General features: G+C 37.4%; 1 protein-coding gene across 9 annotated transcripts in view; it reads left to right on the top strand.

Annotated features, from left to right (window-relative positions):
• The window catches only part of LOC129659063 (platelet glycoprotein 4), a 376463-nt gene that overhangs the window by 270454 nt on the left and 79320 nt on the right, over window positions 1-26689 (top strand). For 4 of the 9 annotated variants that reach the window (XM_055590127.1, XM_055590122.1, XM_055590121.1 and 1 more), the window contains exon 3: window positions 12291-12500. The exons of the other annotated variants lie outside the window; for them this stretch is intronic. The gene's annotated coding sequence lies outside the window, so the exon portion shown is untranslated. The remainder of the gene's footprint in view (window positions 1-12290; window positions 12501-26689) is intronic. 9 annotated transcript variants of the gene reach the window in all.

Below are 26689 nucleotides of genomic sequence, written 5' to 3'. Positions count from 1 at the left end.
AGAAATTTGGCAATTGAAGGCCAATATATGAATAAGAAAATAGAAGTTCATGGAGTAATGGTATGCAAAATTTAGGATGATAATAATAGTAATATCAGGGCATGTAGTACAGATGTCTTGAATATCATTCTATGTTATTACTATCCTGAGATACTTAAAATTTTCAAAGCAAGTAAGGAGAGTTAAAAATAGCAAAGCAAAACAAACAAAAAATAGCAAAGCAAAGGGAAAGTATGAGACAAGACAATGCAGAGATTAAATTCTGCTGGCCTATTTCATAAATCTTCCATATCACCACAGTCCTTACTGAATGCATATTTTAATCAAGCATTCAACTATTGATATTTCTGTGATCAGCAAACATACAGGCTTTCTTTTCTTTCTTCCCCATTTAAAAATTATTTCCTATTTGCTGAGTTGGCAGAACTTCAGGCACATTGATTGCCTTTCTATTTCTGTACATATTCCACACCTTTAAGGGCCTCAGAATTTTTATTATGTGTGCTCTATCTAGAAGCCCTTTTTTCTCTTTTTCCACTTTTTCAAATCCTACTCATTTTTCAAAGCTTAATAACCTGCTACCTCTGCATTTCCTCATCTCTCTCTGAGATCTCAAAGCAAATTGTTTATGCATATTTTATTATTTTATAACTAGCCATTATTTCTATAAAGCAGTTTTTCCAACCACTGATTTAAAATATTCAAGGATTAACAACAATAAAAATAGTAAATATGTGTTTCAATTTCAACTTTAAAAATCAGTTTGAAATAAAACTGCTTAAAAGAGAAAAAAAAATTTGAAGTCTTAAAGGCTGTCAAATGATATGCATTCAATTTATCAAAGATGAACACTGCCAGTTATAGGAAAAGCTTTATTCAATTATATACTACCATTATTCTTATTTTTAAAACTATTTTATAAAGCATTGACTAAAGATATTGAGAGAATTAAGGGTATTAAAAATCATAGGTGAAAGTAGAAGTAAAGAAACTTGTATATGTATAAATTTGCACCAACACCATCTTTATCAGATTTGAAAATTACATTCAGGTATTTCACATTTCAATAAAGCAGAAAGAGTTGTATCTGGAAAATCAAGGTCAGTATCCAAAAAGAATATATAGTGTCACATATATTAAATTTAATCTTTTGTTTGTTAGGTACAAAAGCAAGTCACATGCAAATAGTGTTATCAATGGAGAAGCGTTTTTAAAAAGTGGCCTCTAACCTTCTTTCTTCTCCTATAATTAAGAAATTAAACATTATAAATATAAAAAAATACATAGTTTAAAACTGTGAAATGCAAAATTCAAATAACAGTGAAGGAAAGGATTTTTTTGTCCATGTTTGCTGATAGAGAAATTGTTAACTTTCAAAACACTATTCACTATGTATTTGGTAGTGAAACACAACACATTAAAATTTTAATTTATTCATGAACAAATTAAGCTTCTTATTAATTATCTGGAAGTAAAATTTCCTTGTTAGTAGAAAAAAATCAAATTTATTTTTCTATATGACTATATTAAAGAATACACAATCCTTAATAATTTCCTAATATAGTAAGAAATCTGACTCTACCTCATATAATTAAAAATGAATACAATTTTAACATGACAGGCTGTAGGTATATAATTATTAAAATGGGTCACAGGTTTCAAAAGGTTTGGAAATGTTAGTTGATGAAAAACAATTTTAAACTGAATACAATAAATTAATATTTACATTCACTCAGAAATTTGTTGAATAAATAAATCAGTAGATGAATAAATACATGAATTGAAAGGAGGAGGGGAGAGCAAAATTTGTTAGAGAAGAAACTAATTGTAAAACCAGACAGACCTGGTTTGAATTTTTTAAAACTGCCACTTATTAGGTATAGGCCCTTAAGAAAGACATTCCACCAAAAGTCTTTGAGCACAAGTTAATTATAAAAATAATAGGTATGACAGTGTCACTAACATACCTACTGATGCAGTAGTCCTTATGCAAAGTTTTCATACCATTCTCTACTTGCTCTACTTTGAGTGTAGTTTCAGCCTGCATGTAGTATACATGTGGTTTCAACCTGTGTTGAAATGTTCAGGAGAAAGATACAAATCTTAGAAGTTAGTATTTCTTCCCAGCTTTCCTCTGTGTAATCCTCATATATCCAAATCCAGTTGCATCTTTCACACTGAGTTTGTGAAATGGGATGTCAATATGGTAGGGTTTTTGGATTCTTTTGGTATATTTTTTTGTTCCATTAATTCATATTGTTTCCTATATCAAAACAAATAACCAGAAAGCTATTTCTTAGACTAAGACTTTTCATTCCCCACAGAAATTCTTTCATGGAATTAAGGGTTGAATGTTAAATCTTAAACATTTTGTTGTTGTTTCAGTCACTAAGTCGTGTCCAACTCTTGCAACCCCCATCTATGGACTGTAGCCAGCCAGGCTCCTCTGTCCATAGGATTTCCCAGGCAAGAATACTGGAACAAGTTGCCATTTCTTTCTCCAGGGGCTCTTCCTGACCAAGGATCAAACCTGAGTCTCCTGCTTGGCAGGTGGATTCTCTACCACTGAGCCACCAGGAAAGCTCCCTTAAACATTTTAGTTGCAGGTTAATGCCATAAATAAATATATAAAAATAGTGTATTCAGCTAGCCCACAAATATTTCTGGCATGCTTTCTGTGTGTTGGGTACTCTTCTAAGCAATGTGGAATATAGAAGTGAATAGGAGAGTGAAAATTCCCTGGCCCCAAGGACTTTACATCTTCATATGGTGTATGTTAAAGATTTTAAAAATACCAAACAAATATATGATAAAATAAGGTAGCATAATAAATTCAGTAGTGTGGAGTTAGAAGATAGAATATGAAGAGAGATTGTTTCTTAAATACCTTGGGCCCTAGAGAGAGAATATTTGAGCAGAGAAGCTGAATAATGAGGGGAGCAGAACCTGCACAAAAATACCTGGGAGAAGAGGGTTTTAGGTCAAGGGAAAGTCCAGAGGTAGGATGTAGTTTGGCGTGTTCCAGGAGGGCCAGTATGGTATGAACAGAGTGAATGAACTACAACATAGTAAGAGTTAAAGATAGAGGAGAGATTAACTGCTAACCAGATGAGGTTTTTTAGATTCCCAATATTTAAAGACTATTTTCTACTTCTGAACCAGTTGTTAGAACTCTTTGAAGACACTGTCCATTTTAATGTCTATCTCTTTTAAAGATCCAGAAATAAAGTTATCTTAAGATTTGGTTCATGAAGAAATCTGATGCCTGCTGAAGGACTGCTAAGTTTTCACTTATGATGAGTGTTTTAAAACACATCACAGTTCCCTTGTGGTTGTGGCTGCCAGGAGACACCAAGCTTGGGCTTGGCTTGAGTGAACCAATGTTCTTCAGCTAAGGTTTTAGGCCAAATTCATCTCCCCTCCTTTATTTTTTCTCTTTGTTTGTTTCACAACTTCACTCATTTTCTGTTGTGTATTGTTGCTTTAAGTACCTTCTAGAAATAGATATAATGAAATAAATCAATAAAACTACCAAATCTGTATATCAGAGATCTTTCTTTCTAAAACTATGATTCATATGAAATCCATTTATTAAATGATTGGTTAGTATATAGAAACAGCGGACTAGATTAAATGAATAAGCCCTGAATTCAATCAGAGATTAAATATATATACTGCTACTGCTGCTGCTGCTAAGTTGCTTCAGTCATGTCTGACTCTGTGCGACCCCATAGATGGCAGCCCACCAGGCTCCCCCGTCCCTGGGATTCTCCAGGCAAGAACACTGGAGTGGGTTGCCATTTCCTTCTCCAATGCATGAAAGTGAAAAATGAAAGTGAAGTCGTTCAGTCATGTCCGACCCTCTGCGACCCCATGGACCGCAGCCTTCCAGGCTCCTCCATCCATGGGATTTTTCAGGCAAGAGTACTGGAGTGGGGTGCCATTGCCTTCTCCAAATATATATACTAAGTTTGATAAAACAAGATTTAAATTTACAGGGAAGTAAATCATATATAATAATATGGGAGGTCAGTTTAGGAAGAGGTTTTGTTGGCTAAAGGAGAATTGAATAAACCACAGAGAGAAGAAATGAGATTTGTTCATTGAATCTTAAAGGAAGACCACTGCTGAATATGGTAATACTTGTACAATAAACAATATGGTAGTACTTGTACAATAAACAATGACAATAAATGTTGTCATTCACATTGTATATTTGATAATATTATATATAATGTAATATAAAATATACATAGATATATAATGACAATTTTCTGGTAAAGTACATCAAAGTATTTTGAACAAGCAGTTCCTTTCATTTGTACAAATTAACCACATAGACCAATAGTAGCACTAACTAATTTTTAAACATGAAAGTATTAATTTCAATTAAATAGTCTAGGATGAAGACGAATATATTTTTTAGAGTTTTCAGTGTACACACCATGCTAAGGATCATTGAATTTGGAGAGTGGCATTTATATAGACAATTGAAAATTATAGATAGAGGAAATATTTAAAGCAGTGTAAAATGCAAGATAAAAATGCAGAGACCATTTCATTGAAGAATAGACTTCATGCAGGAACAGAAATAATAGTTAAAAATCTTCAGTGCTGGTCTAAGGAGTTTAAAGTCCATTCTGTACTGTTAATGGAAATGGGTACTATTAATGGTTTATTTTAAATAAATAAACCATAAAATCAAATTTGTGTTTTAGAAAGATTACCCTAAAATTAGTGGGAAGCATAAATGAGAGGGGAGTAATTCTGCATGCAGGAAAACCAATTAGGGAACCATGGCAATGGTTAAAGGTAGGTGGTGATGGAAATCTGACTTAAGTAGAGGCAGTGAAAACAAAACATGGGAAACAAATGGAAAATCCATGATGAAGTTAGAGTTGTTAGGAATTGGAAGATGATTCAGTGTAAGGGGACCAGTTTCAGGCTGGGTGGCAGGACGTAGAGATGTAAAGATAGGGAAGGGGAGGTGTGTTAAGGCAGCAGGGTAGAGATGTCCACGGAAGGTTGATCAACAGTTATATCACAGTGAGTCAGTCACAGCACAGTGTTTAAGGGCCTTAAGCCATCTGGACCCAAATCATCTGAGCCCAAATCTAGAGTCATCTGACTCCAAATCTGGCTATTCAGAGCATTGTCACTGTGAATTAAGTTACCTAATTTTACTAAACATTCATTTAAACTTGTAAAATGGTAAATGTTAGTTTTATATCCAGAGTTAAAAAAAATTAAATGAGTTAATATATGTTACTAGTGTATAGAGAATTCTCAAAAATGCTAAGTAAATTTATTATTAGGGTAGAATTTAGGGGTAAAAAATAGATTTGGGGATTAACTGTGTGAAAGTGATAAATTGAGCCCAGACAGTAGCATATATTGCCAAGAAAGAGAAGACATAGGAAGAAAAAAGAATGGATAGGACAGGAATATAGAAGACTCCTATATTTAGAATGCGGATAGAGCAAGGGAAACACAAAGATGGACAGGGAAAGTACAATCAAGAAGATGGATATTTGATCTTTACATGAAAAATGTGTGCACAGAGGAATCCTATTTGACGTATGATCTAAAGTCTGGACATTTTGGTTCTAGAGCTTTGTTAGAACATTTTGATTAGCCTCAGTATCATCCTGCTTAATCTTCCCCTATCCTAAAGAAAACAGCTACAAGACACTAAATACTGTTTTGTACAATCACTCATCAAGAAAGTACATAAGAATTGTCTGATTATTAGCTAATTATCATGTGATAACATCAAAACAAAATTTCATAAACAGATAATGCTACAACATGTTAAGTAATAATTATAACAAAGCTGTGTCTTATTTAAAAACCAGTGAGACATCTGCTTGGCTGCTACCATAATTGGCTACTAGCCTGTTGTTTTGTTGTGCTAGAAGGACTTTATGTCCTGTGGATATTATTTGCTCTTGGTCCAGGGGGACTCAAGTTTCCATTAGATTACAAGCTTCTATACACAGAGCCAGATGTGTGTGAGACACTTGAACAATTTCTAAGTCACTGAAAAAATTTTCCTTTTAATACTAGGTTCATTCATTTTCCTTTGGACCTGTCTGCATGAGAATTCATCATTTCCCTGTATTTCTAGTCTCTTAAGGTATCACTTAGTGTGTTGTGACTCTCCTTGCCACAGCCTTGTGGAAACTCTATATGATGACCCAAACAAAAGAAGATACATTGCAATAAGCATTCACTCCTATTAACATTCTACCCAACTTCACTGTCACTCATCCATTTATATAATCTTTTATTCAAGAAATTTTCCAGCACCAGCTGAAATATGCCAATCATTGAGCTAGATGTGTTCTCATATGTTATCTGAAGAATAAATGTTCATGTTAGGGGGTAGAATAATTCCTAGATAGCTTCAGTTTAAATAGTTTCTCAATTATTCTTCTTCCCTTTTCCTCATATACCACCACCACCAAAATCTGTTGATTTTACCTACGCATTTTACAAATCCATGTTTTTTCCTCCATTTACCATCCATTTTAGGATCTTATCATTAAAGTCAGTAATAATTGCCTTGCTGGTTTCCCCACATCTATCCTTATCTCTCTTTAATCCATTAATAATGAAACTATCAGAGAGCTTGTTCTTAAATGTAATTCAGATTCACCTATGTGTCTCTCTTGATTAAAATTTTTCAAAGGCTTCCCATTGTTCTTAGGATAAATCGCTACAAATCCCTGTAACACTCCAGTCTCCCCCAACCCTTCTGTCTTCTCATATTACTCTTCCTTATCCTCTCTCATCCAGTCACAGTGGTCTTCCACTGTGCTCCTTCCTGCCCCTGCCACTTCCTTATAGTGGTGGATCCTTACCTTTGAATGCTTTCTTAATTCTTTGCCATTTAAAAGCAATTCATTTTTAGATATTTGTGTGTGTGCTCTCTATTATATGTATATATACATATACATATATGTACATATATATTTAGGTGTAGTAGAACTAAATGGTAAATAAAGCACTCTCAAGAATCATTGTTTAGCGAAGGCAGATAGGTACTATTTAAGACATCTTGATAATATACATATTATATAGGGAAGAGTACATACAAAAATTTTAGGGAAAACTCGCTGACCTCTCACCTTCAGTTCAGTTCAGTGACTCAGTTGTGTCTGACTCTTTGCGGCCCCATGAATCGCAGCACGCCAGGCCTCCCTGTCCATCACCAACTCCCAGAGTTCACCCAAACTCATGTCCATCGAATCGGTGATGGACCCAGCCATCTCATCCTCTGTTGTCCCCTTCTCCTCCTGCCCCCAATCCCTCCCAGCATCAGTCTTTTCCAATGAATCAACTCTTTGCATGAGGTGGCCAAAGTATTGGAGTTTCAGCTTTAGCATCAGTCCTTCCAAAGAACACCCAGGACTAATGTCCTTTAGAATGGACTGGTTGGATCTCCTTGCAGTCCAAGGGACTCAAGAGTCTTCTCCAACACCACAGTTCAAAAGCATCAATCTTTGGCGCTCAGCTTTCTTCACAGTCCAACTTTCACATCCATACATGACCACTGGGAAAACCATAGCCTTGACTAGATGGACCTTTGTTGGCAAAGTAATGTCTCTGCTTTTCAATATGCTATCTAGGTTGGTCATAACTTTCCTTCTAAGAATTAAACATCTTTTAATTTCATGGCTGCAGTCACCATCTGCAGTGATTTTGGAGCCCCCCAAAATAAAGTCTGACACTGTTCCCACTGTTTCCCCATCTATTTCCCATGAGGTGATGGGACCTCTTACCTTATCACAGTGTAAATTCCGTCAAAATTTATCCTCATTGATCAGTTTATGACAGTACATAAATGGAGCTTTCATGTTGGCTCAGATGGTAAAGAATCTGCCTGCAGTGCAGGAGACCCAGTTTCAGTTCCTGGGTTGGACAGATCCCTAGGAAAAGGCAGTGGGTACCCACTCCAGTATTCTTGCCTGGAGAATTTCAAGGACAGACGGGCCTTGCATGGACTGAATTCCATGGACAGAGGGCTCAGCCCTTGGGGTTGCTAAGAGTCAGATATGACTGAGCGACCAACACTTATATACATAAACAACATCTGCATATATCCATTTACACCTACATATACATATAAACAAATGCATACATTATATAGATGTATACCATATGCATTTATATATATACATAAATATGTTAATATAAATACATACAATGTGTGTGTGTGTGTACATATATATATGCACACTATCTATAGATTTAAATGCATATGTATATTAGGGAAACATCTCTGACCTTTCAGACTAGCTTATCACAATAAAACTTTCCTTCATTATTTATCCTACTTCATTATAATAGGATTTATTAAATAGTGCTTGTCTCCCTTCACAAAATAAGAAGACATTGAGAGCACAGCTTTGGCCTTTTATTCACCATTTTCCCCACAGGAGTAGCAGAATACCATACACAATACCAAAACACATTTCAGTGTGTCTTGCTATTGGATGGATAAGTGATTAAACGAAAACCCATCAACCTTAAAAGGAAAGAATATTGCTTTGGAGCTATAATATTTGGTTGCAAATTATCGATAAGGCTTTTACAACTAATGAGGATGACTCTGGAAGGCAGAAAGCAAAATAAATACACAGTCGAGCAATAATTTTAGGCTTCCAAGACTTAAGAGCACTGCTCCATTAGATCATTTTTAGTAGTAGAGATTTCCATCAATCCTCATTACTTTTGAATAACAAACACAGCCAGCACTCACCTCTGAAGTCAACTTTGTGAGGAAACGGTGGTAAAATCTTTACCTCAAGCTGATGTTTGGAATAAAGACATTTCACACATGTATAGATTTGAGGAGAGCAAGTTAAGCAGAGAAGATTATTATTGACTTGTCCCCAGCTTTCCTGTAGGAAAATGCTCCTTATGAAGAATGTCTGAGTGAAATTATTTATTCCACACTAACACGGGAAAACAGACAAAAAAGCCTGGAAAGAAGGGTGTGTTACTGGAATCGATGACAAATTAGTCCCCAAAATGTCTTTCAAATACTGAATATACACGTTAAGCAAGCTGATAATAATTCAAGGATGTTTTTCAAATGTGCTTTCCCCCAAAATTTAGTAAGGTTCACATGTTTAAGTATCCTGGTGAATATTCTCATTGTTTTCAAGTGTGTACAGGGGTTTAAGCCAACATTTCCTGATAAGGCCACAAACTGTTCCTTCCCTGTTATGTTACAGAGTCAAGGATTCAAGAACAGATTACTGTTAACACTTATACAGTGAATAGGAATATAAACAAAGGGGTGAATCTTTGATTTAAAAATTCGAATTTTTCTGAAGGGGATTTTTAAAAACACATTATATTATTAATTGAAAAGGCCTAAACCTATTCAGCCAGACATAGTACTTGAGGGTGAAGTACTAAGAAGGGTGACTTCTAGTCAGTGCTGCTGATAATACTTGATGAAGCACCTTAGATGGTGCTGGTCAGATAGAGAAGAGGGATCTGGAAAGATGAGCCTCTGAGGGCATCGGGAAAACAGGATTTGAGGGGGGATAGAAACTGAGAAGCACGGAAATATGAGTGTGAGTACTGCTGCCACTCTATTCATGATGCTAATGCTTATGGACAAATTAATTTGACTGCTGTTCTGAGAAAAACATTTTCACATAGAAATTGGACATTTCATAATAATGTCTTGTCAAGAACATGCTATTAACAGCTGGCAACAGCTGCTGTTAGTGGCTGGGTTGTTGGTTCAACTTTAATTTCTTACAGTTTATGGCACTTGTGCAACAAAATCCAGGACAGGTTTTGATTTTGCCTACTTTAATACTTAAAAGGCAACAGTTTGGGGTGAAAAAGTCCTAGGTTTAAGTAATATCCTGTGATGAAATATTTAATTCTGAAGATAACTGCTTAAGAATGAAAATTCTCTGGTTGAAGAGGGTCAGAGGTCTTGTCTGAGTTATCCCAGAGTCTAACAACTTGTACCTCAGTCCATCACTGTCTTCCCTCTCCCTCAACATTCACCCTTCAGAAGTCAGTGTCATCAGGGAGTGAAAAATTCAGTGATAATGAATAAATAATTCATAGAAAGGATATTCCACATTCCCTATTCTTATTTATAAGGCCTAGGAGATCAGCCCTGGGATTTCTTTGGAAGGAATGATGCTAAAGCTGAAACTCCAGTACTTTGGCCACCTCATGCGAAGGGTGGACTCATTGGAAAAGACTCTGATGCTGGGAGGGATTGGGGGCAGGAGGAGAAGGGGACGACAGAGGATGAGATGGCTGGATGGCATCACTGACTTGATAGACGTGAGTCTGAGTGAACTCCAGGAGTTGGTGATGGACAGGGAGGCCTGGTGTGCTGCGATTCATGGGGTTGCAAAGAGTCGGACACGACTGAGCGACTGAACTGAACTGAATCCATATTCAAAGATAACGGGTGCTTAGGGTGTGGGCATTCTCTGATACTTACTGTGATTCATAGAAGATATATGTGATCCTGAGTTCACTGAATTTGTAGTTTGTCTTCTGACTTCTTTGATAAAACATTCTGTTTAACAGATTCCTAGTTCAAGTAAAAGAAAAGCATTTTATACACATAGAACCCTTTTTTCTATAAAGAAATGTGTCACCTTCTACGATAGATGAGAATCTGACCTTCTCCTGCCAAATCTCTCTGGTATTGACCACCTGACCTTGCCAGGTGACTCTGTGTCACCTGGATGTCACTTCTTTGTGTTAGGCATCCACCTCAGACTGCCAAACATGATATTAATGGCTGAGAAGCGGCCAGTGGACTGGCCCTCCAGGCTCTGGTAGGTCAAACTTTGCTTACACAAACTGACAAGGACAATTCAAAAAAAAGTAAATGCAAGAGATGAGAGCTATCTCTGGCTAGGATTGTGCTGTACTTACAGATCGTCTGTCTCTTCCTTGTGTTACGGACAATGCTTCTGGGGAGACTTTTTAGTGTCATGGCAAATACTCCACAGGGACCACTTCTGTACTTTCCCTAACATTGTTTGCAATAAATTAAAACAGTTTTGGAATTACTTATAGGTTGATTACTTTGACACAGATAATGTGTGGATGAAACATTTTTAACCTCTAACTATATTTTAGGGTGGGAAAGAAACACGCTTTCAGTCAAAATTGGGTGTTAGACTCTCATATGAACCACTTATTAGTCACATGTCCATTGTCAGTATTTATCCTCTTGAGTCTGCTTTCTTTCCTGTAAATATTTGGACCTAAAAATATTAACTTGATTTGAAAGGATGTTTCAGGGTTAAGAAAAGAGAATGAGAGTATACGATATGTGCTTAGCAAAGTGCCAAGCATGTAGACAGTGCTCAGTGCACAGCATCTACTAAATAAAATACTAGATATTAAAATACTAGTTTTGGCCATTTGAAAAAAGTCACTCTCCTGCCTGGAATGATAGGTAATACTGGTTATAGTTCAGCTTCATTTAGAAAGTGGTAACTCCAAAAGCCATCGTTTTTCTCGAGTGCCATTCTGTAAAGACTGTATTAACTGAAAATAATTAATACCTCAAAATCTCAGGGAAGCAGCATGACTTTTCTAATTTCTTTATCCACTTTGTTTTGATATAGTATTATAGATTCTTAATAAATAATATGAATCCCAGGAAGGGACTTACTGTTAGAAATCTTGCAATTATAGCTTCGAGTAACATCTTTCATCAGACTGAGGGTAGATCCTTATTCTTATGCTTTACAACAGTACTAAGCACAATTCGATTTAAATCTATCACGTGATACAACTATACCAAAAGATTAACTTAAGCCAGAGTACCTTGGCAGTGGGTGACACTTTCCACATCGTTAAATGAGGCAAACCAAAAAGGACCACATTACTACTTAAACCAGGTACGAGAAAAACATACTAGAAAGTTTACCAAATACATATTTACATTTCAATGACTCACTTGGAAAACTTCCTGACAAAAGTTTGTAAATAAATATTTAATATTCATTACTGTTTTCTTTCAACTTAATCAAGCAAGAGAAATTCAAGCCTGTATCTATACTATGACAACAAATAGAAGCAAATTGATTGTGTATGATTGATCTGAATTCCTGTGCTTCATAAGCAAAGGAATTATCTGTTAAGGCGTAACAGGTTTTAACAGGAAAAGGATTAAGGGTTTTATTTTCCTCAATGGAGAGCCGAAATGAGCAAGATTTTTCAAGTTAACAGTTCACTTCATCTGGCTCAGGTGTCAGGGATCTATATTTATCTCGGTTTAGGCATCTGAAGTGCTGGAAGTCTCCGGATGTCAATGGCTTCACATGTCAGGATAACCTTAACGACAGAGAATGGTCAAGACCCTGAGCCTCATTTCTGAGTTCTCAGCTGTGGAAATCATGTGTTTATTTTCTGCATCTCCTCCTCCAACAGTCACTCTGAAGCCAGTTTTAAGATCCTACATCTGGGCAAGCAAGCTTCTCTAAAAGTTGGTGAGCACAATTATTTTTGTGTAGGGGTGTGGCCATAAATATCTTTGTAGTTGATGGACTATCATCAAGTAAACATTAATACTTGTTATTTCAAACTCCTTAAGAATCTAAATACTAACTGGTGTAATAATTTAGTTTATGATATTGTTTCAACAGAGTTATAAGCTTTTAACTAAATGGATAGACTTTTAGGACAAAGTTTTCATTTTCCACTAGTCTCTCAACTGATCCTATGAAATTTCCATTTATACATTCTCATATCTTTTATTTTCAAAGTATCAGAAAACTTAAACTAAGTATTTTTAAAAGCACAACTTTGGTGGAATTTTTTCTTCCTTAAGATTCTTAAGTTGATCTGTCATGTCCTGTTCTAAACTGATTTCTTATTTTATTTAAACTTTTTTGTGCTTTGTTTTAAAAATGTTACTCTTTTGAAAAGGATGCTCTCAAATTCCGACCAGTTCAATTTTCTGCTTACAAGTTGAAAAAACACGTTTTAATGAGATTAGAAGTTGAATGACCTTTGTTCATGGAACCTAAAAATGTTTTTTGGTGTTTTGTCAAGACTGACAAGTATATTTAAGAAATAATCTAAAAGACTCAATTCTCTTAACAAACTCTTAGAAGAAAAAAATATTTCCATAAATAAAATTACTGATCACTAGTGATCATAGAAATTATACTGACTGTTGGCACCAGATATTTGAGGGGAGGGAATTTTGTTTCATGGCAGAATTTTTGTTATATGGTGTATTTCATACTATGGCTATATAAGACTTATTCAGACAGGAAACTTAAGGATATGCTTAGAGACAAGTAAGTATATAATGATATACTTCTTTAGAGACAACTGCTGATACCAAAAAAGCAGTTCCATCTGACTCTATGCTTTGTTACAAAGTCTGAGAATGAAATGAACAGGCTTCTTTACATTTTAAAAGAGTCACCTTCCATAATTCTTTGGAGAATGGTCTCTTGGAGCCCTGCTGAATACAGGGGAAAGCACTCTGGACTGATACTTTTAAAAGTATTAACTTCTGTTCACTTCCTATGCAAGAACTCAGGTAGGATCTGGATCAGATGAAAAGAAACAAGCAACCTGTCCTGTTCTCAGGTATACCTGACTAAGTAAAAGAAGTAGGGTTTGTGGGACAATATATGAGACTCCTGCAATCCTGGCAAGGGGAAAGGAGAAATATTTTCAAAGGATGTACAATACAAACTGTAATTATTTGGAATTTGATCCTTTTGTAAAGGACAATGACGACTTTGCAATGAATTATTCTGAGAGTTACAGAAAGAAAGCAAACACCTGAGAATAATAAAAAGATTTTCACCTGGGGAAAAATGGTAGGCTCCCAAACTCAGAAGAATCATTGTTAGGCAAAAGAGGAAAAACAAAAAAGGAAAAAAAGGCTTTAAAATGCTAACAAATCAGTGGCAAAGACCATATAAGACTGCAGAGTGGACCAATCAAATGAAAGAATATGTTTTTTTTCTTGGAATGAAGAAATACATAATAATGTACTGCCCTTGAAGTGATTAGGGCTAATTTTGCTTTTAGCATAGATTGTTGGTTGAGATCACTAGCTAAGGAATTTAATATTCTTAGTATTTACAAACTAAACTTCACAGTTGAATTTTTTAAGGAAAAATTCACAAAATTTTAAAATGAAAAAGAAATGCTTTTAGATGAGAAGTATTTTTAATTGGTCAGTTGTTTATACATTGTTGATTGCTCTTTGGATGAAAATTGAAAAGCGTGCCATCACTTTACTGCTACTACTGCTAAGTCGCTTCAGTCGTGTCCGACTCTGTGCGACCCCATAGACGGAAGCCCACCAGGCTCCCTGGTCCCTGGGGTTCTCCAGGCAAGAACACTGGAGTGGGTTGCCATTTCCTTCTCCACTTTGCTACAACCTAAAAGCAGAGATCTGGAGTGGTGAGGAGGGAGGTGCTGGTGGAAGAGTGATGCTGTTTCCACACCAGGTTCCTGGAATCTGAAATCATGCCTAATCCAAAATGATTCTCTCAATCACAAACAATGAATTGTTTGTCAGGAAAAGGAAACAGTCTAAACTAGGATAAGTGTGCTGGGGATATAAAAAGAAATATAGTTTAGTAAAGAGTTTTAGTGTTTCGTGTGTTGCATGTTGAAGTATACATATTGACTAAGCCACTGGAAACTTTCTCTCCATTACGTCTGGCAAGTAATAAGTATGCCATTGGTTCCACAATGCACTTTCTAGTCATTTCTTTAAGGATCAGGGCAAGGTGAATTGAGCTTTGTGTCTTCTGACAAATTTAGTCTTCTGGAGAATAAATAACACTTTAAAATTAGGGCTTGATATTACGTTGTTAAATAGTTTAAGATGTTTTGAAATATACCCAGAGACCTTTGTCACACACTGTCATCTCAAGGAGGAAATGAGAGAAAATTGGCAAACGTTCTAGAGGCGACATAGCAGACAGCTTGGCTGCGTTCACCAACGACTCCACAGTGAGCGCAAATAGAAGAGCATTGTGCATCCTTCAGTGCTTGTGAACTTTAAAAGTCGAGTGAGGACAGTTTTAAAAGTGATGAGTTTGATCTCAGTGTTGTTTCTCTTATTAAATCTTCCAAACTTCAATCTTACATTCCTCCCATCTTAATTTCCCCAAATTTCTTCCATTTCATTTAGCCTAAATCAAAAGGGAGGGATATTAATACTCATGAGAACACAGTCTAACTGAAATTCATTTGGAGGCTCACTTCGTTCTATGTAGAACTTCACTATTACTCTATTTGAAATGTAACAGGTGCTGTTATAAGGGGTCTTTTTTGTATCTCACTCTAGGAAGCTTTGGAAATAAAGAAATAAAAGGTTATTCAGTACAGTGGTCCAATCTCATGGACCCTAAATACAGTGTCTTCTCAGAGTAGGCATACACTTTAGTAAGTGGCATCTTTCCTACAAGTATTCTTACTTTGCTGCTAAGTCACTTCAGTCGTGTCCAACTCTGTGTGACCCCATAGATGGCAGCCCACCAGGCTCCCCCGTCCCTGGGATTCTCCAGGCAAGAACATTGGAGTGGGTTGCCTTTTCCTTCTCCAATGCATGAAAGTGAAAAATGAAAGGGAAGACGCTCAGTCGTGTCTGACTCTTAGCGACCCCATGGACTGCAGCCCACCAGGCTCCTCCGTCCCTGGGATTTTCCAGGCAAGAGTACTGGAGTGGGGTGCCATCGCCTTCTCCAATTCTTACTTTGATGGGCAGAAACCTGTTTTGGTTGAATACATAATAGAGTCATCTTCTTTCAGATAAACTTATTTCTCGATGCATTTGTTGAAAAATATTTGAGCACTTACTGTGTGTCAGACATTGTTGTAAGCTACAGAAAACCTTATTAGACACCTTATTGTGCTGAACACTGGCAAGGATCCAGGATCTTTTTATTTTCAGGTGGTGGTTCTAAATTTTGTTTCTATGGAATGAAACCTATTGATGAAAGTGAAAAAAGAAAAACTTAAGTTAGTAAATGATGAAGACACAAGTTGAATTCTGTGGGTACTTTTGCCACCACTGACCCTTGCCAAACAGACCCCTTAAGGACCTATCAAGAGAAAATAGGCCAAACAAGTGACTTAAAAATAATACTATAGTTACAGGAGGAATAGAAGGAAGATACCAGAGTGAGCATCTTGCTGTTGCCATTATAAATGCATAATTGACTCTTAAAATTCTAGTAACTAACATATATAACACATGGAAATACCTCCAAAATATAATAACTGTAATGTGTGCTCTAAGGCTTGTTGTTATTGCTCAGTTGCTCAGTTGTGTCTGACTCTTTGTGACCCCACGAACCGTAGCATGCCAGGCTTCCCTGTCCTTCACTATCTCCCTGAATTTGCTCAAACTCATATCCACTGAGAGGATGATACCATTCAACCATGTCATCCTTTGTTGCCCCCTTATCCTCCCGTCCTCAATCTTTCCAAGCATCAGGGTATTTTGCAATGAGTCGGCTCTTTGTATCAGGTGGCCCAAGTATTGGAGCTTCAGCATCAGTCCTTCCAGTGAGTATTCAGGGTTGATAACCTTTAAGATTGACTGGTTTGATCTCCTTGCTATCCAAGGAACTCTCAAGAATCTTCTCCAGCACTACAGTTGAAAAGTATCAATACTTTGGTGCTCTGCCTTCTTTATGGTCCAACTCTCACATCCATACATGACTACTGGAAAAACCGTAGTTTTAACTAGATAGACCTTTGTCAGAAAAATGATGTCTCTGCTTTTTAGTACACTGGCTAGATTTGTCATAGCTTTTCTTCCAAGAAGCAAGCACCTTTTAATTTCATGGTTGCAGTCCGCAGTGTTTTTGGAGCCCAAGAAAATAAAGTCTGTCACTGTTTCCATTTTTCCCCATCTATTTGCCATGAAGTGATGGACTTGATGCTATGATCTTAGATTTTTGAATGTTGAGTTTTAAGCCAGCTTTTTCTCTCTCCTATTTTGCCTTCATCAAGAGGCACTTTAATTTCTCCTCACTTCCTGCCATTAGGGTGGTGTCCTCTGCATATCTGAGATTATTGATATTTCTCCTGACAATCTTGATCCAGCTTGTGCTTCATCCAGCCCAACATTCCTCATGATGTACTCTGCATATAAGTTAAATAAGTAGGGTGATGATATACAGTCTTAATGTACTCATTTCCCAATTTGGAACCAGTCCATTGTTCCATGTCTGGTTCTAACTGTTGCTTCTTGACTGGCATAAGGGTTTCTCAGGAGGCAAGTAAGGTGGTCTAGTAGTCCCATCTCTTTCAGAATTTTCCACAGTTTGTTGTGATCCACATAGTCAAAGGATTTAGCGTAATCAATGAAGCAAAAGTAAATGATTTTCTGGAATTCTTTTGCTTTTTCTATGATTCAACAGATGTTGGCAATTTGATCTCTAGTTCCTCTGCATTGTCTAAATACAACTTGTACTTTTGGAAGTTCTCAGTTCACATACTGTTGAAGTCTAGCTTGAAGGATTTTGAGTATTACCTCGCTAGCATGTGAAATGAGTGCAATTATGTGGTAGTTTGAACATTCTTTGGCATTGCCTTTCTTTGGTACTGGAATGAAAAGTGACATTTTCCAGTTCTGTGGCCACTGCTCAGTTTTCCAAATTTGCTGGCATATTGAGTGCAGCACTTTAACAGTATCATCTTTTAGGATTTTAAATAGTTCAACTGGAATTCCATCACCTCTACTAGTTTTGTTCATAGTAATGCTTCCTAAGGCCCACTTGACTTCACACTACAGGATGTCTGGCTCTAGGTGAGTGGCCACACCATCATGGTTATCTGGGTCATTAAGACCTTTTTTTGTATAGTTCTTTTGTGTATTCTTGCCACTTCTTCTTAATCCCTTTTGCTTCTGTGGGCCCTTCCTGTTTCTGTCCTTTATTATGCCCATCTTTGCATGAAATGTTCCCTTGACATATCTTATCTAGAGATCCCTAGTCTTTTCTAGTCTATTGTTTTTCTCTATTTCTTTTCATTGTTCACTTAAGAAGGCTTTCTTATGTTCCCTTTGGAGAGATAATCTTTGAAATATTTGGAATTCCAAAGCTATCCTTTGGAATTCTCCATCAACTGAGTATATTTTTGCCTTTCGCTTTACCTCTCACTCCTCTTCTTTTCTCCATGTCCATATCTTAGCTGTCTTATCTCAGACAACCTTTTGCCTTCTTGCATTTATTTTTCTGGGGGGATAGTTTTGGTCGACACCTCTGTATAGTGTTATGAACCTCTGTCCATAGTTCTTTTTTTTTTTTTTTTTAGTTTCCCTAGAAATAACTTTATTTTTGAAAAGTAATATGGAATTATATGAAAGGCAGCAAGCATGTAATACTTGAATAAGACATTTTTCTTAAAAAACTTACACATAAGAAATTAAATGTGTATGTTAGAAATTTTAACATTAACAGAATGCATTTAGAAACATTACCAAGAATACAATTTGTAGCCAAACCTTTTTTGGTTCCTACTAGTAATGCTTTTTTACCACTTAAGTATGAAGTGAACTCGCTCAGTCGTGTCCGAGTCTTTGCAACCCCGTGGACTGTAGCTGGCCAGGCTCCTCTGTCCGTGGGATTCTCCAGGCAAGAATACTGGAGTGGGTTGCCATTTCCTTCTCCATGTCCATAGTTCTTTAGGCACTCCATCTATCAGATCTAATCCCTTGAATCTATCTGTCATCTCCACTGCAAAATCATAAGGGATTTGATTTAGGTCATACCCAAATGGCTAGTGTTTTTTGTTACTTTATTCAATTTAAGCCTGAATTTTGTGATGAGAAACTGATGTTCTGAGTCACAGTCAGCTCCAGGTCTTGTTTTCACTAACTATATAGAACTTTTCCATCTTCAGCTACAAATGTTATAATCAATCTGATTTTGGTATTGACCATCTGGTGATGTCCACATGTAGATTCATCTCTTGTGTTGCTGGAAGAGGTCTTTGCTATGATCAGTGCATTGTCTTGGCAGAACTCTGTTAGCCTTTGTCCTGCTTCTTCTTTGTACTCCAAGGCCAAACTTGCCTGTTACTCCAGGTATCTCTTGATTTTCTACTTTTGCATTCCAGTCCCCCATGATGAAAAGGACATCTTTTGTTAGTGTTAGTTCTAGAAGGCCTTGTAGGTCTTCGTATAATTGTTCAACTTCAGCTTCTTTGGCATCAGTGGTTGGGACATAGAATTGGATTACTGTGATGTTGAATGGTTTGCCTTGGAAACAAACCAGGATCATTCTGTCACTTTTGAGTCTGCACCTAATTACTGCATTTCAGACTCTTTTGTTGACTCTGAGGTCTACTCCATTTCTTCTAAGGAATTCTTGCCCACAGTAGTAGATATAATGGTCACCTGAATTAAATTTGCCCATTCCCATCCATTTTAGCTTAGCTTCCTAAATTTATTTCTGATTGAAGTATTTTTGTCTGCAGTGGGGGACAAATATAATCTAAATTGTAATTGGGTCTCTTGGCAGAAAGACTCTAGTTTGCATGGAAATATCTAGTTTTTATGAGCCCAGTCTTTAAGAGCTGCTTGGTCAAAAGTTACATCCAAGCAGACACGTAGACAGGGAATTCCAATGCATTGCCTTGAGCTGTGATAAGGCCAGTGCTCAGAGATACCAGCTCTGTTCTTTGATATAAGGCTTCTGTTTACAGACCTTTGCTATTATGTGGAGTCTGCACTTCTTGCTGGGCTGTGAACTCCATGAAGGCTGGGTTTCATTTGTGACTTAGTATCAGCAATATCCAGTGCTGGATACATAGTAAGCACTTAATAAGCAGATAGTACATATTTATTCAAAAATAGGTATAAATCTTTTATAACCCAAAAGGTTCACCTTCCAATGAGGTCTAAACTAGATCTTAAGAATTTTTAGTCATGTAAAACAATTTAAAATCTTTTATCTCCATTTCTTATGCTTAGCACTTTTAAAAAATATCCAACCTGACATAAATCTCTACCATAAAGTAATACATAGATGTGTGCAGTTTTGTGAGTGAGAAATTCTCAGGTAAGCAGTTTCATGGAATATTACCATCACCAGTACCACCCTCACCTTTCTCAGCATGTCTCTTTTGTTTTGTTTTTAACTCTCTCTCTCTGTGTAGGGTAGATCATCTATTAAAATTATAAAATTTAACAGAAATATTCTATGTTTCATGCTATGCTAAGTATGCAAATTCACAGACACTGATAATTTCTCAATGAACCAAATCCATGAAGCTCATTCATCTCACCCAATGCCATGAAAATCTTATCCTATTTCCCATTCTACGTGCAGAGCTTAGATATGTTTGCTTCTGTGTTCAGTCTCTTAGGTGTCTACAGTACATTTACCAAGTTTTTAGATAAAGCCAGTTCCACTCTGGGTCCAATGGTCATTTTTAAGATTTGCTAAGAGATGGCTGGATGGCATCACCGACTCGATGGACAAGAGTTTGGGTAAACTCTGGGAATTAGTGATGGACAGGGAAGCCTGGCGTGCTGCAATTCATGGGGTCACAAAGAGTCGGACACGACTGAGTGGCCGAACTGAACTGAACAGGGAAAGTACAGGTTTTGATTTCTCCACTTCCTACTTCATGGGAAACCACAGCATAGTAGATGTTCTTTGTTAGCCTAACCACACATACCTCCAAAATCCTCCCTTGAGGTGGACGTAATGGCCACAGCAAGTGGAGAGATACAGACATCATTCTTTATTTTCTTTCTCAATTCATTGGTCAGAGTTGCGTCCTGACCTCATTAAGAGTTTGTCTCCTGTTATCCAAACTTTGTTTCTCATACTATGTAGTTCAGTTATAGCAGTTCAGCAAAATTCTATGTTTTACCGGATGAAGTCAGGAAAACCAGGATTAGGCAAGGAAAAAGTAAATTCTAATATTAGGGGGCAAACAGAAAGGAAGCTTACCATAATGATCCCTTCCCTCTTCTCTACCTCATTAATATTCCTCCTGCGCATGAAAGATGCCATTTTGTTTTCTTCCTCACATCTCCCATGCAGAACTCTGTACATAGTAACAGCAGGAGCATTTGTGGAGCTGAAATCCTGTAGAATAAATAAAAGCAATTGAAACCATTTGAATGGGCTTTTGTGACAAGAAAACTTGTTTAATAATAATTTACCATGGCAGAGCAGCAGCTATGAAGCTTAGCTTTTTCCCTCCAGTTTAAGGCTAGAAGTCACCTTTCAGCAGGTCTTCCAATGTTCACATTTGTTTACAACAAAAGCTGCAAACATTGGAAGTGAGAATAGTTCTTGGCACACTCTTAAACCATGATTCACTAATTTTTTTTTTTTTTTTTTTTAACAAGTGAGGACTCTGAGGCCCAAAGAAGTGAAGTGAGCTTTCCTGTCTGGGCCTAGCCTTTGGATTGCCCTTTCTGCAGTTTTTCTAGGCTCCCCCTTCCCATCAACACCAACATCTATTTTCTTATGGTTTCAACTATAACCTAGCTGTTGAAGAGACCCAAATCTTTTCACCACCCCAATCTCTTCCCTGATCATTAGACTCATCCATTTATGTGCCTGCTGCTCAAGTTCTAGACATGGATGCATTACTCGTAGGTTGAAAGTGTCTAACCTCTTTCAACACATTATCTTGTTACTGTGCTTTGATTCATGAGGTGCATTTATGCTAATTGTAAACAAACCCAATAGAGTTTTGTTTCCTACTCTGCTGAGTATCTTCTAAGGTTCAGTAAAACATGCATATATATGTACTCTGCAAATACTTTTAAACTAACAGGCTGGATTAAATTATAATAGCTAATTATAACCTACTGTTATAGTATGGTATGTTCAGGGCACTCATAATAATTATGAAAAATGCTTAGTATCCAATGAGAGGCACTGGGAATCACTGGTTGAGATACTCTCTGTAGCTGGATTGAAAAGGTTTGAAACCTGGAATCTGCCACTTTCCAGCTCTGTTACCTTGGGGAACATATTAAACCTCTTTGTATCTCTGCTTCCTTGTCTGTTAAATAAGATTAATCAAAGTACTGCCTTTATGGACCAGTTGCTCAAAATAAGCAAGTGACTATGTAAAATATGTAAGTGCCTTGCACATAAGTTCTGAAGAAGGGTTAGCCATCATTATTTAATTCTCACAATAGTTTTAAATAGGCAGTGTGAGTAAACATGCTCATAGAGATTAAGATACTGGCCTCGGGTCCTGCAGTTAGTGAGAATGCTAGATAGAGCTATCCTGTCCCACCCCAGATCTCTTATTTCCTCTCCATTCTTTCTTTTTATCTTGTTGCTCTGAGCCTAAAACCTAGAATTCATTTTGTTTTTTAAGCCCTCTACCTAGCTCATTACTAACCAATCTTGCCTGTTCATGCTACCTTCTAAAATCCCCAAGTGACTCTGTATTGCATTCAAGAGAAATTTCTGAGAGAATGAATTCCTAGGTATTCAGGCCAAACCCTCAGCCTGGTATATTATGCATTACATTAGGGCTTCATGATGTCATTTGTGCCCACCTCTCCAGTGTCCTTTCTTTTCTAAAACTCGTACAATGTACCAAAGCCTTACCAAACTGTATTTCCCCAGTTGTACAATTTCTTATGCATCTGTATTTTAGGGGCATGCCCCTAATCCCTTTGCTGTCCCCCCCTACCTTACCTGGACCCTGTATACTATATGCAATAAGCTATCACTTCTTCCACCAGCAGTCCTTTCACTTTCTTACATGACCCACCATTTTTATTCCCACCTGGGCGTAGATGTCACAGTAAATCAATATTATAATTGTCTGTTTACAAAGCTGTCTTCCTAGGGATGCTGTGAGCTACTTGCATGAAAATACCAGGTTTTTGTTCTGTTGATTCCCTCATTTCATCCCAATTAGAAGCCCAGGCTAAGAATGCTTAAGGAATTTATTTTATTTTACTGTTTCAGTGGCTACAGGTCAATGAAACATTTACCAGTGTCAATGGAAGAATAAAAGCATAAATAAATGAGAAACAAAGTGAATGATTCAAACTATTATAGGAAAGTAGCTTCAAAAGTAATCTAAGAGTTTAAAAAAATGCAAAAAGCTTGATAGGGGAAATGATCCAATATGAGAACCAGTAAAAATCATTGCAAAAAGAATGGAGCCAGAATTTGTGTATCTTCTGGGTTGTGATCCAGTGGTGAAGGACAAGATCAGAAGTTGATTCAGGTTGCAGGCGTGACTGCCTGGCAAGTGCTTGCCATGTAGGCAAGAGGTTGAGGGCAAGATAAGATTAGGTGAGGACATGTACCATCATGGGTAAGCCAAGTTCAGAGTCTTGCTGCTGCTGCTAAGTCGCTTCAGTCGTGTCCGACTCTGTGCGACCCCATAGACGGCAGCCCACCAGGCTCCCCCGTCCCTGGGATTCTCCAGGCAAGATCACTGGAGTGGGTTGCCATTTCCTTCTCCAGTGCATGAAAGTGAAAAGAGAAAGTGAAGTCGCTCAGTTGTGTTGGACTGTTTGCGACCCCATGGACTGCAGCCTACCAGGCTCCTCTGTCCATGGGATTTTCCAGGGAAGAGTACTGGAGTGGGGTGCCATGGCCTTCTCCGGTTCAGAGTCTTACATAGTTTTAAATTCTTCCTTCTTTTGGAAAATAAGGACTACTAGGTGAGTGCTGGAAACTACAGAGTATGAAGTATTATCTCATAGCACTAGGCTCAATTTTTATAGTTGTTTAAATCAGACTAGATTTAACACATTAGATCTCAAAATATTGGCATGCATGAGAGTAACTAAGAATGCTTGTATGTTTAGGCCATGCTTAGGCTATTCTCTTGCTCTCTGTACATCCCTTGCTCAACCACTCCCTGCCCACCTACACCCTACTCACATCCTACTGACCTTCCTTGTTAATCACTGAATCTAATCAATAAATGCCTACAAACTTGTCCCTGGCCCCAGCTAGTGATTCTTCCAATCTTTCTCTTCCTTTCCTTTGCTTCCCTTTTTTTTTTTTTTTGGCTTTACCACATTGTGTTAGTTTCTGCTGTACAAGGAACTGAATCAGTTATATGTATACATATATCCCCTCCCTCTTGGACTGTCCTCTGCCCCAGCCCCAACCCACCCATCTAGGTCATCACAGTCCAGGAGCTGAGTAAAATAGCTAGTGGGCACTGCTGTCCTAATCTTCTGATCAGAACATCACCAATTAGCTTATCAAAGGGGAATGAGGGATGCACCCCTCTATTGGTTTCTCTGGTAATTGATGACTTAACCTGATATCAACTGCTAACTTCCCTCTCCACATCCTCTGGCCCCCTGCCAGCAGACTGCTGCCATATCTTGCCCATTGTCTGCCACACATGGTAGAGTATCAATTCAGGAACTTGCTTCTGACATGTAAGATCCCCCATTCATTACACCACTGATGTGTCTGCCACTGACTTTGAGCTCTTTATTCAGTCTTATGTCTGGGCAAGCACAGAGCGTGCAGCCCAAGTGCAGTCGTAATGCCTGCTTCTAAGCAACTCATGTTATGTGTCATATTGTTGTTATAATCTTATAACTGTCATCATCATCATTGTCATCATTACTCTTATTTTTTACATTTGTACCCTGATCTTCCCATCTTGCTGATTATCTAACATTTTAATCCCTTCTAAATACACACTTTGTCTTAATCTCTTCTAAATTATTAAAATTAACCTACACTTATCTTGATAACCCTTTACTGGGAGGGTTATTAGTTTCCTAGTGATATTTAGCTTTTCTTTTGTGCTCCTCTTTCCATGGGATTTCCCAGGCAAGAATATTGGAGTAGGGTCACCATGTCCTTCTCCAGGGGCTCTTCCCAGCCCAGGGATCAAACTCACATCTCCTGCTTGGCAGGCAGATTCTTTACAGCTGAGTTACCAGGGAAGCCATGCTTCTTATAGATACAATATAATATACATATAAGAATAGTATAATATTTTCAACATAGTGGCTAAGACTTGGTATTCAGACTTAAAATTTTCTTCTTATAACCCTGTTTCTAGTTGTGAAACAGGGTTATAAGCCTCTTTGGTGTTTCATGGTTCTTTGGCTCATGATCTGCCTCTCCTTGTGCCCTGAATCATGTTCTTCATCTCAGTGGGATATTTCACTCCATACTTGAAACAGTAGCTTTAGCCTCAGAATCTTTGTCTAGTGTCATTTTGCATACCCCGTAATAATCTCTCCTGTTCTTCATCACTGTGTCATCTACTAATGTTCCTTCTGTGAAGTTCTATTTGTTGTTGTTGTTTTAGTTGCTAAGTTGTGTCCAACTCTTTGCGATCCCATGGACTGTATGCCTGCCAGGTTCCTCTGTCTATTGTATTTCCCAGGCAAGAGTACTGGAGTGGGTTGCCATTTCCTTTTCCAGGGGATCTTCCCTGCTCAGAGACTGAACCCACATCTTCTGCATTGGCAGGTGGATTCTTTACTGCTGAGCCACCAGGGAAGCCTAATGTTCTATTTACTCTTCTCCAAAATTCTGGGAAATTATATAACCAAATGCATCAGAACCACCTGATAACACAGGCATGAGGAGTCAAACTTTTTAGCTGCCTTATTACTGCCCTTGCCTTAAGCCAGAAACTACCAAGAAGACACCTGTAGTTGAAAAAGTTGAGTTCATTACTTATTGCCAAGAGGAAAAAGTGTACCATGGGGTCAGAAGCCGTTGAAAAGAACCTCTGATAAAAGCTGAACTTCAGTTGAGTGATCTGGGGAGAGGGTTTAAGGAAGTAGAGCATTACTCTGAATTGAACGTTGTCAGGAAGCAGGGTAATTTTACAATTTGGTGCCTTAAAAAGTCTTATTTAGGAAGAGGGAAGATAAGCCTATCTTGGTAATGCAGCAGCAGTGACCCAGATTAGCTGGGAAAGGGGGACACATGATGCCTGTGGCTCAGACAGTGTTCATAAGAGGTCTGTATTCAGACATAATTACAGAGCGTTTTGTGTTTGTCTTGATTCTTCATGGTCATAGAGTGTCCTTGCCTAAAGTTGATGTTCTGTGAAATTGGTTCTGTTCAACATGAGGATACCACAGCCAGGTGTGAGAGCCAGGGCAGTGTCCAGAAACAAGACCTAAGTGATAGCACCGGGCCAGGTCCTGGATGTCAGGGGCTGTTTTCTCTCTCATGATAAAATTCTTTGCTACTTCAGTAATTAAACTTACTTCCATGAAATCCACTTTCCTCTACTTTGGTGATAAGATTCTAACAGTTCTTTGTAATTTCCTCCCTAAGCCCTATGGTATGCTCAACCCATTGCGTATTTTAATACAAAATTTGATTCCTCTTAAGCTTAGCAATATGATGATGATCAACAAGGACCACAAAAGTAGATTGATCTATGTATAATAACTACAAAGGGCACAGATTGTTAGGGAACTGATTATTTTTTGTACTTATACCATAAACACTAATTTTTTATGTAAATATAAACCATTGGCATATAGGAAATAAATGGAATAAAATTTTAATTTTATTTAGTGAAAGTTACTTGTGACGATTTTAAAGGGTCTTTCCACTTACTATATGGAAAAGAATTTAATAATCAGAGACTGGAATTTTGGAGTTGGGAATTATGATGAATCAAAATAGCTCTTGAAATATATATCTAGGCTAAACATATAAATGTGGTTTAAAAACTTACTACT

The sequence above is a fragment of the Bubalus kerabau genome, chromosome 8 (assembly GCF_029407905.1).
Source record: "Bubalus kerabau isolate K-KA32 ecotype Philippines breed swamp buffalo chromosome 8, PCC_UOA_SB_1v2, whole genome shotgun sequence".
Lineage (NCBI taxonomy): Eukaryota > Metazoa > Chordata > Mammalia > Artiodactyla > Bovidae > Bubalus > Bubalus kerabau.
Note: the sequence above shows the minus strand (reverse complement) of the source record. Positions and strands in the feature narration are given on the sequence as shown.